General features: G+C 34.8%; 1 pseudogene; it reads left to right on the forward strand.

Annotated features, from left to right (window-relative positions):
* Positions 1-7,323: 7,323 nt before the first annotated feature.
* Positions 7,324-8,736, forward strand: LOC137227326 (RING finger and CHY zinc finger domain-containing protein 1 pseudogene; annotated as a pseudogene).
* The last annotated feature ends 8,957 nt before the right edge of the window (positions 8,737-17,693 follow it).

The following is a 17,693-nucleotide window of genomic DNA, read 5'->3' on the forward strand; positions in this document are numbered from 1 at the left end:
TCTTCTGTTTGATCACCCACCTTGTGACTTCATGACTATCTTTAGTGTTATGTTGGATTCCTTTCTCTTTTTTGTGTGTGTATCTATTATAGATTTTTGGTTTCTGGTTATCATGAGATTTAGATATAATATATATAAATATACACATATATATGATTATTATAAGTTGATGATCTCAAGTTCATATGCATTTTAACAACCCCACTTTTTTACTCCCCCTCCTCCACATTTAATTTTTTTTTAAATCATATTTTACATCTTTTGGTCTGTGTATCCCTTATCTAATGATTGTGGATATAAATGTTTTTATTGCTTTCATCTTTCAACCTTCCTACTAGCTTTATAAGTGTTTGATCTCCTACCTTTACTGTATATTTGCCTTTACCAATCAGTTTTTTCCTATTTCTAGTTGTAGTCTTTTTCATATTTCTAGTTGTGGTCTTTTCTGCTTAGAGAAGTCCCTTTAACATTTTTGGTAAATCCAGTTTAGTGGTGCTGAACTCTTAGTTTTGCTTTTATGTAAAACTCTTTATCTCACCTTTAAATATAAATGATAGTCTTGCCAGGTAGAATATTCTTGGTTGTATTTTTTTTTTCTTTCATCACTTTGAATATATTGTGCCACTCCCATTAGGCCTGCAAAGTTTCTACTGAAAACTCAGCTGATAGCCTTAAGGGAGTTCTTCTGTATATAGTCAGGTGCTTTTCTCTTGCTGCTTTTGATATTCTCTCTTTATCTTTAATTTTTCCCATTGTAATTACAGTGAGTCTTGGTGTGGATCTCTTTAGGTTCGTCTTATTTGGGACTCTGTGCCTACTGAACCTCTGTTTCCTTTCTCAGGTTAGGAAAGTTTCTGCCATTATCTCTTCAAATAAATTCTCCATCCCTTCCTCTCTTCTCCTTCTGGGACCTTATCATGCAAACGATAGTATGGCTGATGTTCTCCCATAGATCTCTTAATGTATCCTCATTTTTGAAACTTCTTTTTTTCTTTTCTATATTGAGCTTTTCTGTTCCATTATTCTATGCTCCAGTTCACTCATCTGTTACTCTGTTAATTCCTTCTAGTGTATTTTTAAATTTCAGTTATTGTATTCTTCAGCTCTACTTGGTTCTTCTTTATATTTTCTAACTTTTTGTTTTATTTCTCACTGTGTTTATACATTCTTCTCCTAAGTTATTTTATTTTATTTTATTTTTTTTGCGGTACGCGGGCCTCTCACTCTTGTGGCCTCTCCTGTTGTGGAGTACAGGCTCCGGATGTGCAGGCTTAGTGGCCATGGCTTACGGGTCCGGCCGCTCTGCGGCATGTGGGATCCTCCCGGACCGGGGCACGAACCCGCATCCCCTGCGTTGGCAGGTGGACTCCCAACCACCGTGTCACCAGGGAAGCCCTCTTCTCCTAAGTTTATGATCATTATCTTGAATGATAAATACCCCTTGAATGAGGGGTTCAAGTAGATTGCTTATCTCTTCTCTTAGTTCTTCTTCTGTGGTTTTATCTTATTCCTTCTCTTAGAAAATATTCCTCTGTTGCCTCATATTACTGAATTCTCTGTTTTTATTCCTTTGTATTAGGTAGGTTGGTTATGTTTCCTGATCTTGAAGTGGCCTTATGTAGGAGACACCCTATGGGGCCCAGCCACACATTTCCCTCTGGTTGCCAGAGCTATATGTCCTAGGGGTGCCCACTATGTGAGTGATGTGGGCCCTTCTGTTGTGGCAGGGCTTACTATTGTGGGCATGCTTGTATGCATGGCTGGTTCCTGGCCTTGTTGACTGCCAGGCCCTTCCTTGCATGGAGACTGCTGGCCACTGGTGGGCAGGGCAATGTCCCAGTATGGCTGGCTGTGTTGCAAGGAGTCCTGAGTATGTTGCTGTCCCACTGGTTAGTGGGCTGGGCCCCAAGTCACCTGGCTGCTTTCCCATGCCCTCATTTTGGCTTGGTGTCAGCAATGTTTCTCAAACAATCTACTCAGAATAAGTAAGTCTCCTTCTGTCATTATCATTTACTTTATTTAGATGTGATTTTCATTATGATGTCATTTTGATAAGGTGAAGGTCCTATTTCCAGGAATGGTATATATGCAAAACAGCTTTGATTTTCAATTTTCATAATGCGCAACAAGCTAGTTTTTCTTGAAGTGGTGAGAATACTAACCATTCTGCAGTTCTATCCATTTACTTTTTAAAATTATCTCTCCCCAAATTCTGACTGACCTACTCTGTTTATAATGAAATTACTAACTTAACCCATTCTAGTTCTATGAGAGAAGTTGGATGGTATTCCAAACTTTTTATAAGTAGATTCCACGTTTTAGAAAAATTCTCACTCCACACACTAAATTTGGCATTTCAATGAAGTTTTAAGATAGGAATAATTTATATAAGATTAAAATGGTGTATTACAGGTATCTGTCTACAGCATTCTCGTGCACTGAAATGTACATAAGAATTTGTATGAGGAGTTTATTAACAGTACAAGTGCTTGCTCCTGCCCCCCCTTTTTGATCAGTAGGCCTGGAGTAGGACCTTAAAGTGGCAGCATTTGTAACCAGTACTCTGATGCAATTAGATTGAGAACCACATTTTGAAAAACATTAGTTTAAGTGCTTTTCTTCTGTGTGTGAGGAAGTGACCTAGCATTTCCCATTCAGAAAATACTGTCATACCTAAAGACATTCAATTTATCTGAATATGTGGGGACAACTATTCCATAAGTGGACATAGAAATAAACACTTTAGATTGTGAATTATTGAAATATAAACTTAGATGAAGAAAAAAATAACACCAGTATCAGGAAACCCACTAAAATCAACTAAAATAAAGAGGAAAATAAGGATTATCTCATGTTTATTGATCAAGTTTATATTTGACTAATAAATGAAATATTGGGAATTTAAGAGAACCCAATGTAATGTACTCTTTTAGAGATAACTTTCAATAACTTTCATACGAATGTGATTAAGAGAAAAAATGACTAGTGCTAATTAAAGTTGAAGTAGTTTGAAAAATATAAAATGGAAAGAATGCATAAGTGAATTTTAATGATTAAGGATAATTTATGCATATATGTGGAATCTAGAAGAATGGTACAGATGACCTGGTTTGCAAGGCAGAAATACAGACACAGATGTAGAGAACAAACGTATGAACACCAGGGGTGAAAAGCAGAGGGTGGGAGTGCAGGGGGGAGGTGGTGGGATGATTTGGGAGATTGGGATATATATATATATATATATATATATATATACACACACACACACACTAATATGTATAAAATAGATAACTAATAAGAACCTGCTACATAAAAATAAATTAAATTTAATAAATAAATTTTAAAAAAAGGATAATTTAACATGCTGCTACTAATTGTGATGTTTATTATGCTTGCTTAAACATAGGGAATTTTTCTCCATGTTCCTTACTTGTTTTTTTGTATGTCTTAAAGTATCTTAACCTTCCAATGAGCCTTTCTGGCTAAATTTATAAAAATGGAGCAGAGTGATTTTGTTAATCATGCCAGCTAACTCTTTTCTTCAAATGCCAGCAAAATCTATGCGGCAGCCTGGCAAAAATGACTGATACATTTGATTCTTTCCTGATTAATTCCCCAGGGCACCCTGCATCTATCCAGAGTGGGGACTGGAAATCTTCACAGAACCATCTAAACACTATGATTGGAGGTCAGCTTTACATATTTTTGTCTCAGTTTGAAGTCATATCAATTTCAGTTTTCTAACTGCAGGCAACTGAAATTTAGTGTTGATTTCTATTCTGTTGATATTTTTGATTTGATTTGATGTTGTGAAATACTTAATAGGCAAAGTTCTAAATTTTACTATTTAATTTCCAAAGATGAAGTAAATACTCTTATGGGAAGGTGAAGTCCTAGAAGACTCATCCAAATACCAGAAAGTAGTCTTCACCATGGAGCAAATGGGGAGTGACAGAGTTCTGCCTGCAGAGAGAACCTGAGGTATGTTTTCTCAAGATGCTTGACCTCTAAGCTTCTCTTACAAAGGTGTCTGAAAGCATGCCTCCTGTCACATTCTTATCTTGAAGTTCATCTCTGTATTCTAGTATTATGGAATGGGAGTTTCCAAATTTGTATTGCTTTTGCTGCATCCTCAACATTTTGATCTGCTATATTTTCATTACCAGTAAATTCACAATATTTTCTAATTTCCCCTGTGATTGACTTAAAATTTTTTTTCACAAATTTGGAGATTTTCTACTTACTTTTTCCTTAGTGAGCTCTAATTTAATCTTACAGTATTCAGAGAACATACACTGCTCTATTTTAAATCTTTGAAATGTGTTGAGACACGATTCATGGTCCAGAATATTTTGGTAAATGTTCTATGTGCAACTGAAAAAAATTATTTTTCTACGTTTGTTGGATGTAGTGTTCTGTAATCTCTATTAGGTCAAATTGGTTAATCATGTTGTTTCATTGTGCAATGACTCTGCTTTTTCTATAAGTTACTGGGAGAAGTGTTATAAAATCTCCAACACACACTGTGGATTTGTTGATTTCTCATTTTAGTTCTATTACTTTTTAGTTTATATATTTTAAAGCTATGTTATTAAGTTTATATAAATGTATTAATATTATTTATTCCTGTTAAATTACCTATCATTAGGAAATGTCTCTCTTTATCTCAGCTGTTACTCTTAATTTTAACTACTTTTGTGCTATATTAATATTATATGTTAATATAAATTAAAAATATGATATATAATATTTATTTTTTTTTAACATCTTTATTGGGGTATAATTACTTTACAATGGTGTGTTAGTTTCTGATTTATAACAAAGTGAATCAGTTATACATATACATATGTTCCCACATCTCTTCCCTCTTGCGTCTCCCTCCCTCCCACCCTAAAAATATGATATATATATTAATACAGCTACACTAGCTTTGTTTTTGCTTGCATAGCATGCTTACATAGCATGTATGTCTGTTTATTTGAAGAATAAAATATTGCTCTTTTTGTTCTATTTGTGGCATTTTTTTATTTGCCCTTTTATTTCTCCTTTCCTGGCTTTTTAAAAATTAATTGCATATGTTTTATTATTTCAATATATAATTTCTATTATCTGACTTGCTATGACTTTTATTATCATTCTTTTACTGGTTATTTCAGATATTACAAAAGACACCAAAAATACCTAGGAATAAACTTAACCAAGGAGATAAGTGAAAGACCTATACTCTGAAAACTATAAAACACTGATGAAGGAATTTGAAAATGATACAAAGAAATGGAGAGACATACCATGTTCTTGAACCAGAAGAATAAATATTATTAAAAATTCCATACTACACAAAGCAATCATAGAAGATAACATAGGCACAACACTCTTTGACATAAATTATAGAAATATTTTTCTAGATCTGTCTCCTAAGGCAAAAGAAATAAGAGCAAAAATAAATAAATTGGACCTAATTAAACTTAAAATTTTTTGCACAGCAAAGAAAAACATCAAGAAAATGAAAAGACAAGCTACTGAATGAAAGAAAACATTTGCAAATGATAAAACCTGTAAGGGATTAATACCTAAAATATATAAACAGCTCATACAACTCAGTATTAAAAAAAACCTAACAGCCCAATCAAAAAATGAGCAGAATACCTAAATAGACATTTCTTTAAAGATACATAGAGGGCCAACAGGCACATGAAAATATGCTCAACATCATTAATTATTAGAGAAATGCAAATCAAAACCACAATCAAACCCCACACCTATCAGAATGGCCATCATCAAAAACTCTACAAATAATAAATGCTGGAGATGGTGTGGAGAAAAAGAAACCCTTCTACACTGTTGGTGGGAATGTAAATTGGTGCAGCTACTATGGAAAACAATATGGAGGTTCCTTAAAAAATTAAAAATAGAGCTATCATATGATCTGGCAATTCCACTCCTGGGAATATATCTGGAAAAGATGAAAACTCTAATTTGAAAACATACATGCACCCTAATATTCATAGCAGCACTATTACAATAGCCAAGGCATGGAAACAACTTGAGTATCTATCAACAGATGATTGGTTTAAGAGGATGTGTGAGATATATATATATATATATATATATATATATATATAGAGAGAGAGAGAGAGAGAGAGAGAGAGAGAGAGAGCGAGCTGTATAGATATGTATATATCTATAGATATATATACACACATATAAGAAATATTATTCAGCCATAAAATAGAACGAAATTCTACCTTTTGCAACAATATGGATGTAGCTAGAGAGTGCTATGATTACTGAAATAAGTCAGACAAACATGTACCACAATGTCCACTGCACCACTATTTACAATAGCCAGGACATGGAGCCAACCTAAATGTCCATCGACAGATGAATGGATAAAGAAGATGTGGCACATATATACAATGGAATATTACTCAGCCATAAATAGTAACGAAATTGAGTTATTTGTAGTGAGGTGGATGGACCTAGAGACTGTCATACAGAGTGAAGTAAGTCAGAAAGAGAAAAACAAATACCGTATTCTAACACATATGTATGGAATAAAAAAAAAAAAAATGGTACTGATGAACCTAGTTGCAGGGCAGGAATAAAGATGTAGACATAGAAAATGGACTTGAGGACATGGGGTGGGAAGGGGAAGCTGGGGCGAAGTTAGTAGAATCGACATATATACACTACTGAATGTAAAATAGTTAGCTAGTGGGAAGCAGCAGCATAGAACAGGGAGATCAGCTCGGTGCTTTGAGATGACCTAGAGGGGTGAGATAGGGAGAATGGGAGGGAGGCTCAAGATGGAGAGGACATGGGGACATATGTATGCATATGGCTGATTCAGTTTGTTGTACAACAGAAACAAACACAGTATTGTGAAGCAATTATACTCCAATAAAGATCTATTTTAAAAAAAAGACAGGGCTTCCCTGGTGGCACAGTGGTTGAGAGTCCGCCTGCTGATGCAGGAGACACGGGTTCGTGCCCTGGTCCGGGAAGATCCCACATGCTGCGGAGCGGCTGGGCCCGTGAGCCATGGCCGCTGAGCCTGCGCGTCTGGAGCCTGTGCTCCGCAACAGGAGAGGCCACAACAGTGAGAGGCCCGCGTACCGCAAAAAAAAAAAAAAAAAGACAAATACCATATGTTATAAGTAGAATCTAAAAAATTAAACAAATCAATATATACAACAAAACAGAAAAAGACTCATAGGTATAGAGAACAAGCTAGTGGTTACCAATGACGAGAGGGAAGGGAGGAGGGGCAATATAAATTTATGGGATTAAGATATACAAACTACTGGGAAGCTGTACCCAGGACGGGGTAGGGTAGAGCTGTGATGCTTCTCAGGGCGTAGCTTTCGTCCTGGGGGAAGGGTCCGTGGAATTTGAGGGGAGGTGGAGGAGGTGGAGGAGATGGCGGCCTCAGCGCGGGAAGACGGCGCCCGTAGGCAAGCGCAAGGGCGGCGGGGCTGCGTGCACTATGACAGAGGATGTCTCCTGAAGGCACCATGCTGTGACAAGTTTTATTCTTGCCAGTTGTGTCATGATAACAATGAAGATGATCTGCTAGATCACTTTAAAGTAAAGGAAGTGCAGTGCATAAACTGTGAAAAAATCCAACGTGCACAACAGACTTGTGAAGAATGTGGCACATTGTTTGGAGAACATTATTTTAGTATGTGCCATCTGTTTGACAAAGGCAAGAAACAGTATCACTGTGAAAACTGTGGAATTTGTAGGATTGGTCCAAAGGAAGATTTTTTTCACTGTCTGAAATGTAACTTATGCCTCACAATAAATCTCCAAGGAAAGCACAAGTGTATTGAAAAGGTTTCCCGGCAGAATTGTCCAATATGTTTGCAGGACATTCACACATCTGTATTGTTGCTCATGTCTTGCCATGTGGACATCTTTTACACAGAACGTGTTATGAAGAAATGTTGAAAGAAGGCTACAGATGTCCATTATATGTGCACTCTGCTTTAGATATGACTAGGTACTGGAGACAGCTGGATGATGAGGTAGCACAGACTCCTATGCCATCAGAATATCAGAACATGACTGTGGATATTCTCTGCAATGATTGCAATGGAAAATCTACAGTCCAGTTCCATATATTAGGCATGAAATGTAATATTTGTGAGTCCTACAATACTGCTCAGTCTGGAGGATGTAGAATTTCAGTAGATCAGCAATGACCAGCCTATACTGCACTGGACAACTCAGCATTTTCTGATATAGATAAAGGCTATCTTTTTATCATGATGCATCAGAATCTGTGCATTAGAGTTGATGTGTTTTGCATTAGTGTCACAGGGTAAAATCATATTACAGGACTTAGGGACTCAGGGTCTCTTTATAGAATTATCACAGCTCTACATTGAATGAAAGCCACCATGCTTGTGTTTTGATTGGAAATTCCTTTGGTGTCAGTTGTTTGGAAGTTAATGTTTGCCACTGAAATTCACATCCATAGATGTATTATACTTACAAGGAACTTTGTTTTAAGTGACTCTATGCACACAGAATTCATTTCTAGTTCTTGATAGAACTGTACTTAATTCTCAGTATTATTCTTGACTTTTTAAGGGGTGTGCTATGAGAATATGTTCTATCTTACTGTTAAAACCTAACTACATATACTTTAGAACTTTCTAAGACAGTCCTTTGGATCCTATAAATGTGAATTTTGATGTAATAACTGCTAATAAAACTATATTGAAACAGTAAAAAAAATTAAAAAATTTAAAAAAAGAGATACAAACTACTATGTAAAAAATAGATAAGCAGCAAGGATATATTGTATAGCCCAGGGAAATATAGTCATTGTTTTATAATAAAGTTAAATAGAGTATAATCTATAAAAATATTGAATCACTATGGTGTATACCTAAAACTAATATAATATTGTAAATCAACTACTATTCAATAAAAATGAATTAAAAAATATTTTAAAAGACAGCCATAACTTATTATCATATACCTTATATTAGACCAGGTCCAGTACAATGCAAAAAATTTGAAGCAATATTTAACACTTTTTAACTCCTCTGGCTCCTTTTCCTCTATTTTTATATATTTTACAACCAGATATATTATAAACACCACAATGATTTGTTAACACTGTAGCTTTAACCAGTTGGTAGTCTTTCATATTTACCCTTTTTGCATTTCCTTTTTATTTCTTATACCTCCATTATTCTACCCGAGATCATTTTCCTTCACCCTATTGAGCATGTTTGGGAGAACTAAAACAATTACAAGAATTGTTAGCTGTGGTCACTTCTGGAGAGCTAGATTTTCACTTTTTACTTTATATCTTTCTATGAAAGAGTGGCATTACAGATAGTTGTGTTATTTTCTAATACTTTTAAGTAAAATTAAGAACCCCAAAGCCTAAAATATATAAATTTGAATATATTTGCATTATCAGTATTATAATAAATATTAGTGTAATTTCTGTTAACGTTATAAACCTTTTCTCTACATGATTATACAGGTGGAAACATATTCATATAGAAGATAAATGTTAAAAAGAAATGAGGAATAACTGAGTTGGCCAATAGGAAGACATACCTCAATGTGTGTTCATCATTACAATTACAAAAATAAAAATATGTAAAATATCCATAGTTGAGCACAGTTGAAGGAGATAGTTCCATATATCACGTTTTTACGGGCATTAGACAGGAAACATAGTACTAGGATTCTCTGTCAGGCTCTGTATACTTAATAGTCTTCTGGGAACTGCTTCAGACTGTATGATTATAGAACTGTCAACATCATTCTCCTGAGGATGTGTCATAACTCTACTGTAGAACAATTTCCTTTTATTCTTCCTTGTCTAGGATGAAGCATTTGATTCCTAAGGAAACCAAGGTTCTTTGCCAAGGCCCAGTTTACTCAACAATTAGAAGTCAAAACTGAATAAATTTTATTTTGATCTTGAACGCCTGCATTTGATAGACTTTCCACCTGGATGTCTCTCAAGTAACTTGACCTTAAGGGACTGAAGGTGAATTCATTATCTTCTCCACCTTACCACATTTTCATCTTGTCTTGAACTTTCTATGCTAAGGAAGAGCATTACTATTCACTAATTTTCTAAGCCAGAAACCCTGGAGCCATCTTAGCCCTGATGCTTACTCTAATGGATCAAGTGCTACTTATCCATCTTCATAAATATCCCTTGTAAATATACTCTTGTTTTTACCATGTTATTGTGACACTGAGCATCACTTTGAAGGGAAAAAAAATCCCATAGACTTATTTATTGGCTCTGCTACAATAAATACAGGAGTTCTACCTTTTCTAATCCATTCTCTAATTTTAAATATTTTTTTAAATTCCTAATTGACCTCCCTTTTCAAATCTCCAGAGGGGTCATTTCAAATTTTCACTAGTTTTTTTTTTTATTTATTTAACATCTTTATTGGAATATAATTGCTTTACAATGGTGTGTTAGTTTCTGCTCTATAACAAAGTGAAACAGGTATACATATACATATGTCCCCATATCTCTTCCCTCTTGCATCTCCCTCCCTCCCTCCCACCCTTCCTATCCCACCCCTCTACGTGGTCACAAAGCACTGAGCTGATCTCCCTGTACTATGCAGCTGTTTCCCACTAGCTATCTATTTTACGTTTGGTAGTGTATATATGTCCATGCCACTCTCTCACTTTGTCACAGCTTACCCTTCCCCCTCCCCATATCCTCAAGTCCATTCTCTAGTAGGTCTATGTCTTTATTCCCATCTTACCCCTAGGTTCTTCATGACATTTTTTTTTTTCTTAGATTCCATATATATGTGTTAGCATACAGTATTTGTTTTTCTCTTTTTGGCTTACTTCACTCTGTATTACAGACTCTAGGTCCATCCACCTCACTACAAACACTCAATTTCGTTTCTTTTCATGGCTTAGTAATATTCCATTGTATATATGTGACACATCTTCCTTATCCAGAACAAGACTGAAAATCAGTAGTTCCTTTGGAGAAAATACAGCATGCCAAATAAATGCTATGTTTGCTTAATTAAATTAAGCAATTAGAACTTATTATATTAGAAAACTAAAAAACAGCTTAAGTACTAATGTTTGAGATTAATAAATTTTAATATAAAAGTATAGGGTGCTTTAAAAAGCAATAATTCCTGTTAAAGTATTTTTTAAAAAGTCATTGAGAGTATGAAATTACTCTTGCTTCTGATTTCATGCTGAACTCATCATGAAAATAAGGCTTAGTCAACGATTTTGAACAGAAAGGCTTAGAACTTACAAAAAGATTGCAAATCCATTTTGACTTTAAGCTATGAAATGGAGCAATTTTCTTAACCAGTGAGTAAAGTCTAAATGATGGTGGCCTCTTCAGGTTAAAGTATTGACTATAACATGTCACCATCTGCCTCTATAATTATAGCTTTAACATTGACATTGAAGATATTTTTGATACTCTACAGATATGACATATAACAGTGGCACTATGTCTCACTGTTTCTTAATACAATGATTCTGACATTTGGCATGAATTACAGACATAAAACTAGAGGCCTGGAGGCTTAAACCTGGAGTTGTAAGCACTTAAAAGTTTTACACTGGTAAGACATTTTGCTTGTAACTGGCTGCAGAATTGAGTTTGAGGATTTTAGAAGAACAGGATATGATTCAGTTAAAACTAGAAATTCTATCTATGAGAGCTTTGTATTGGTATGGAATTTGAAATCTATACAAATGAGAAACAGGTATACAAAACATCTTTTCACATCCACTTTTGAATGGGAAGAAATTTGACAATTATAATATTATTTTAATTTTAGAGATTTGATAATTCTGTAAGGTTTAGGTTTAGAAATATAGGCTGCAAATTTTAGGTAAACTCTCTAATCTTTAGGGTGAAATTTTCATTTGCCATTTTATATTCATTTTAAGGCATTTTCCAGTTTTGACTTTTCATTTTCAAAAGTCTCTGTAAGCAACTCTCAAGGGAGTGATGTTAAGTGAGATTATGCTAGGTATTTCAGTGGGGGTGGGGTGGACAACTTAAAACACATGTGCCTTCATAAACTTCCCTCCAAAATCTTACTCTTTCTATTAAGGAGGTTCTAGTTCAAGGGTTACATTTAGAGGACTCCACCTGCATCTCTAATGTATGTTTCCAGTGAAAACATGGTTAGCCTTGGATACTTCCTTTTGAGGATTATCTGACAAATTTCTTGAATGCCCATTAATAGGTCTCAGAGAAGGGATCTCTCCTTTCTACCTGCACTTTCTCCATCCGAGGTAGGACACTGTTCACTGTGCCCTCCTCTCTTTCCAGTTTTACTGCTGTACTCCTGCTACACCAAAGCTTTTCTCTCAGAGACTCTCCTGGTCCAATGCCTCTCTTCCCACATGCATGTCATTTAGGAAGTCATAGACAAAATAATCGTCCCCTAAGTTGTGTATATAGTAGGAATTTTATGGTATGTAGCGTTTTTAACTTGCTTCTTTCACTTATCAATATGTATTTAAGGTTTCTGCATGTCTTTAACTGTCTTGATAGCTCATATCTTTTTATTGATGAATAATACTCCATTGTATGGATGCACCACATTTGTTTATCCATTCATCTATTGAAGGACACCTTGGTTGCTTCCAAATTTTGGCAATTACAAGTACAGCTACTATAAACATTCATGTGCATATTTTTGTATAGGCCTAATTTTTAAATTCATTTGATTAAATACTTAGGAGAATGATTGCTGGATTGCACAGTAAGACTATTTTCAGCTTTGTAATAAACTGGCAAACTGTCCTCCAAAGCGGTTGTATTATTTTGTATTACCACCTGCATAAATGAGAGTTCCTATTGCTCCATATCCATGCCCCCATTTGGCATTATAAGTAGTTTTGATTTTAGCCATTCTAATAGGTGTGTAATGATACCTCATTGTTTTAATTTGCAATTTCCTAATAACATATAATATTGAGCATGTTTTCATATGCTTATTTGCCATATATCTGTATATCTTCTTTGGTGAGGTATCTGTTCAGATCTTCTGCCCTATTTTTAACTGGCTTGGTCATTTTCTTATCATTGAGTTCTAAGAATTCTTTGTATATTTTAGATACAAGTCCTTTATCAGATTTATATCTTGCAAATTTTTTTTTTCAGTCCATGGCCTATCTTTTCATTGTTGTAAAAGGTTCCTTTGAAGAGCAGACATTTTTAATTTTAATGAAGTCCAACATATCAATTTTTTTTCATGGATTATGCTTTGGGGCTATGTCTAAAAACTCATTGTCAAACTCCAATTACCTATATTTTCTTCTATATTATCTTCTAGAAGTTTTATAATTTTATAGTTTACATTTGGTTCTATAATTCATTGAATTCATTTTTATGAATGGTATAATGTCAGTTCTAGACATTTTTCGGTTATACGAGTGTCCAGTTTTTTAGGACCATTTTTTCCATTGGATTGCTTTTGCTCTTTTGTCAACTATTAGTTGACAATATTTGTGTGGCTCTATTTCTTATTTATTTATTTTTTGTTGCATTATAATAGTTCTTTTTATATTCTAAATACAAGTTCTTTAACAAATATTATTTGCAACTATTTTCTTCTAATCTGTAGGTTTCATTTCATTTTATTGCTGCAGTGTCTTTTGAAGCACAAAAGTATTCAATTTTGATGAAGTTCAACTTAGCTTTTTAAAATCTTTTAAAAAATATCTTTTGTTTTTGGCATCATATCTAAAAAAATCATTTGCCTTTCTTAAGCTCATAAAGATTTATTTATGTTTTCTTCTAAGAGTTTTATAGTTTTAGCTTGTAAATCAAAATCTATGATCCATTTTGAAGCAATTTTTATGTAGGTCTGTAGTAGGAGTCCAATTTAAGTTGGAGAGCTTATACTATTTTATTTGAAGACATACTGTAATGATACAGAATTAAACAGCATCTCTTATCAGCATAAGCCTAGACATAAAAATCAATATAACAACAGAATCTAAGAAAAGACACACATGTGAGTGATCAATTAATTTAACAAATGTGCCATGATAATTTGGGAAGACTGTGTTTTCCATATATTTTGTTAGAACAGCTGAGTATGTCTATAGAAAAAGGAATGAACTTCAGTCACTACCAAATAAAATATGTAAAATAAACCTAGAATGGATCACAGACCTAAATAAAAACCCCAAAACTATGAAATTCTAGAGGAAAACATAGTTTTACAATGAAATCATGGTCACCATGAAGTGGGTGTAAGCAAAGTTTTCTTAGGACCAAAAAAAAAAAAAAAAAAAAGCAAACACTCAAAAGAAGGAAAAAGAGCAATAAACTGGACTTCATTAAAAAATCCTCTTCAAAAAGCAGCACTGATGGGCTTCCCTGGTGGCGCAGTGGTTGAGAGTCTGCCTGCCGATGCAGGGGATATGGGTTCATGCCCCGGTCCAGGAAGATCCCACATGCCACGGAGCGGCTGGGCCCGTGAGCCATGGCCACTGAGCCTGCGCGTCCGGAGCCTGTGCTCCACAATGGGAGAGGCCACAACAGAGAGAGGCCCACATACCCCCCTCAAAAAAAAAAAAAAAGCAACACTGAAAAATGAAAAAGCAAGCCAAATAATGGCAGAATATAAGTACACTACCTAACAATGTAAAGAGCTTATTATCAAAACATATAAAAACCTCTCATAATAGAATAATTAGAAGTCAAAAATGGGCCAAAAAGAATGTTTAAGACGTTTAGTCATCAGGAAAATACAAAATAAAACACCATAATATATATTACTACACACCCACTTGAAAAGCTAACATTAAAATGGACTTGAGGATATGGGGAGGGGGAAGGGTAAGCTGTGACAAAGCGAGAGAGAGGCATGGACATATATACACTACCAAACGTAAGGTAGATAGCTAGTGGGAAGAAGCCGCATAGCACAGGGAGATCAGCTCGGTGCTTTGTGACCACCTGGAGGGGTGGGATAGGGAGGGTGGGAGGGAGGGAGACGCAAGAGGGAAGAGATATGGGAACATATGTATATGTATAACTGATTCACTTTGTTATAAAGCAGAAACTAACACACCATTGTAAAGCAATTATACTCCAGTAAAGATGTAAAAAAAATACAAAATAAATTAAAGAAAATAAAAAAAATAAATAAACAGCAAAAAAGAGTGACAATACCAAGGGTTGGTGAAGACATGGAGCAAATGGAAATCTCATACATTTCTGATAGAAATGCAAAATAGTATGGTCATTCTGAAAACTAGTTTTCCAATGCCTTATAACATTAAAATACACTTATCATACAATCATACTTCCAGTTATTTTACCAAGAGAAATAAAAACATATGACTGCACAATAACTTGTATGTGTTCATATAAATTTGTTCATAAGAACAAACTATTCATCAACAGGTAGATGAATGAACCAATTGTGGTAGATTTATTCAATGGAATACAACTTAAGATTAAAAAAGAATACACTACTGATACATATAACCAAATGGATGAATCTCAGAAACTATTATGCAGACTGAATGATGACAATAACGATAAAGTGCATATGCTATTATTCTATATATATGAAGTTCTAAAATACTCAAAAAAAGTCTATAGTGATGGAAGTAAGATCAGCAGTTGCTCGATTGAGGAATGAGGTTGTGTTTACAAGGTTGCATGTTATTTGTCAAAATTCAGCTCTATCCACACATTTTACTTGATTGTGTTTTACTGTAAGTAAATTATACCCAAATAAAGTGGATTTAGAAAGTAATACAGGGACTTCCCTGGTGGCACAGTGGTTAAGAATCCGCCTGCCAATGCAGGGAACACAGATTCCATCCCTGGTTGGGAAGATTCCACATGCCACTGAGCAACTGAGCCTGTGCGCCACAACTACTGAGCCTGTGCTCTAGAGCCTGTGAGCCACAACTACTGAGTCCACGTGCTACAACTGCTGAAGCCCGTGTGCCTAGAGCCCATGCTCCACAACAAGAGAAGCCACCACAGTGAGAAGCCAACGCACCGCAACGAACAGTAGCCCCGCTCACCGCAACTAGAGGAAGCCTGCGTGTAGCAACAGAGACCCAATGCAGCCAAAAGTAAAAAAATAAATAAATTTATTTTTTAAAAAAAGAAAGTAACACATTCCAAAACAAAATACAGTCAAATAGAACAAAGTCGAAAACTAATAAAAAAAGAACCTAGGGGTAAAGCAGGAATAAAGACGCAGACCTCCTAGAGAACGGACTTGAGGTTATGGGGAGGGGGAAGGGTGAGCTGTGACAGAGCGAGAGAGAGTCATGGGCATATACACACTAACAAACCTAGTAAGGTAGATAGCTAGTGGGAAGCAGCCGCATGGCACAGGGATATTGGCTCGGTGCTTTGTGACAGCCTGGAGGGGTGGGATAAGGAGGGTGGGAGGGAGGGAGACGCAAGAGGGAAGACATATGGGAACATATGTTTATGTATGACTGATTCGCTTTGTTATAAAGCAGAAACTAACACACCACTGTAAAGCAATTATACCCCAATAAAGATGTTAAAAAAAAAAAAAAGTAGGTCGTTCTTCAGCTTACATTGTAAACAGTTTAGGGTGTTATTTTTCCAGAAATATTATCTGCATGTGTATAAACTCATAAGTGCAAAATTGAGGGTTTTTTTTTACTAGCAAAGGAGTATTTTTATGCATAAAAAGCACGTATAGATGTTTCTTTTTATACCAAATTTAATAAAATAATAAATTTTAAAAATCCTATTTCTTCCACCGTATGAAAATAGAGGCCAATGATAATGTCGTACTAAATTTGGTTTCCTCTCTACCTCCGTTCCTTAGTCAGTTCCAATACTTTGAATATAATAGCAGGTCAATACATAATCATTAAGTTAATAGAGCATATCTGGGTCTCTTCAACCTCACTACCAACAGGATTGAGGAATATATTTTGGAAAAGGAGCACGTGAAACGTAATAATCAGAGCTTGAGAGAGAGGTGTGTTTTAAATTTGTGTAGCAAATCAGAATTTAAAAGCACACTTTGCTCTACCAAAATTTTTATAACCTAACCACTTGATTTATAAGGATTCTTTTCCTTTTAAAAATCAGTAAGCAAAGTGAAGTACCATAATTCTTCCTGCAGATTTATGTCATGCTGAAAAGTTGATCTATTCTTGGAAGATTAAACATAAACAATTTGGATAAATCATTAGTAATGAACAGATTTCACCATGCTCTCACCCAAAATGATTTTTCAGCACTAAACCTCCTTGTTATATTCATATACATATTTAAACTGATGGAAGGATTTAATGGTGAATATACATTGAAGAATAAAATTAGTTGTCTATTCAAAGGAAAAAGTTTTGAAATGAATGAAAGAGCAAATCATTCACATTTTATGAACGTGAGGAGTCTGAGCCATTTTAGCTAAGGATTTGTTAGATTGTGAGAGTACACTCTTTTATGTGTCTCTAAAGTTTCCTTCTTATTTTCCTTGTGTATTCATGTTTTTTTAACAACCAGTCATGTACATTCTGTAGGATTAATATAAATTCATAATTTAAAATAACATTTATCTAGAACTGGCAAAGTAAATAAAATCTGATTAGATATCTAATAAACCTCATAAAAGCTCAACTATTTTTTTTTCTCTGTGATTTTATCAGGCAAAAACTAACAAAACTTCATATGA

Source organism: Pseudorca crassidens, chromosome 1 (assembly GCF_039906515.1).
Source record: "Pseudorca crassidens isolate mPseCra1 chromosome 1, mPseCra1.hap1, whole genome shotgun sequence".
NCBI classification, from domain to species: Eukaryota; Metazoa; Chordata; class Mammalia; order Artiodactyla; family Delphinidae; genus Pseudorca; species Pseudorca crassidens.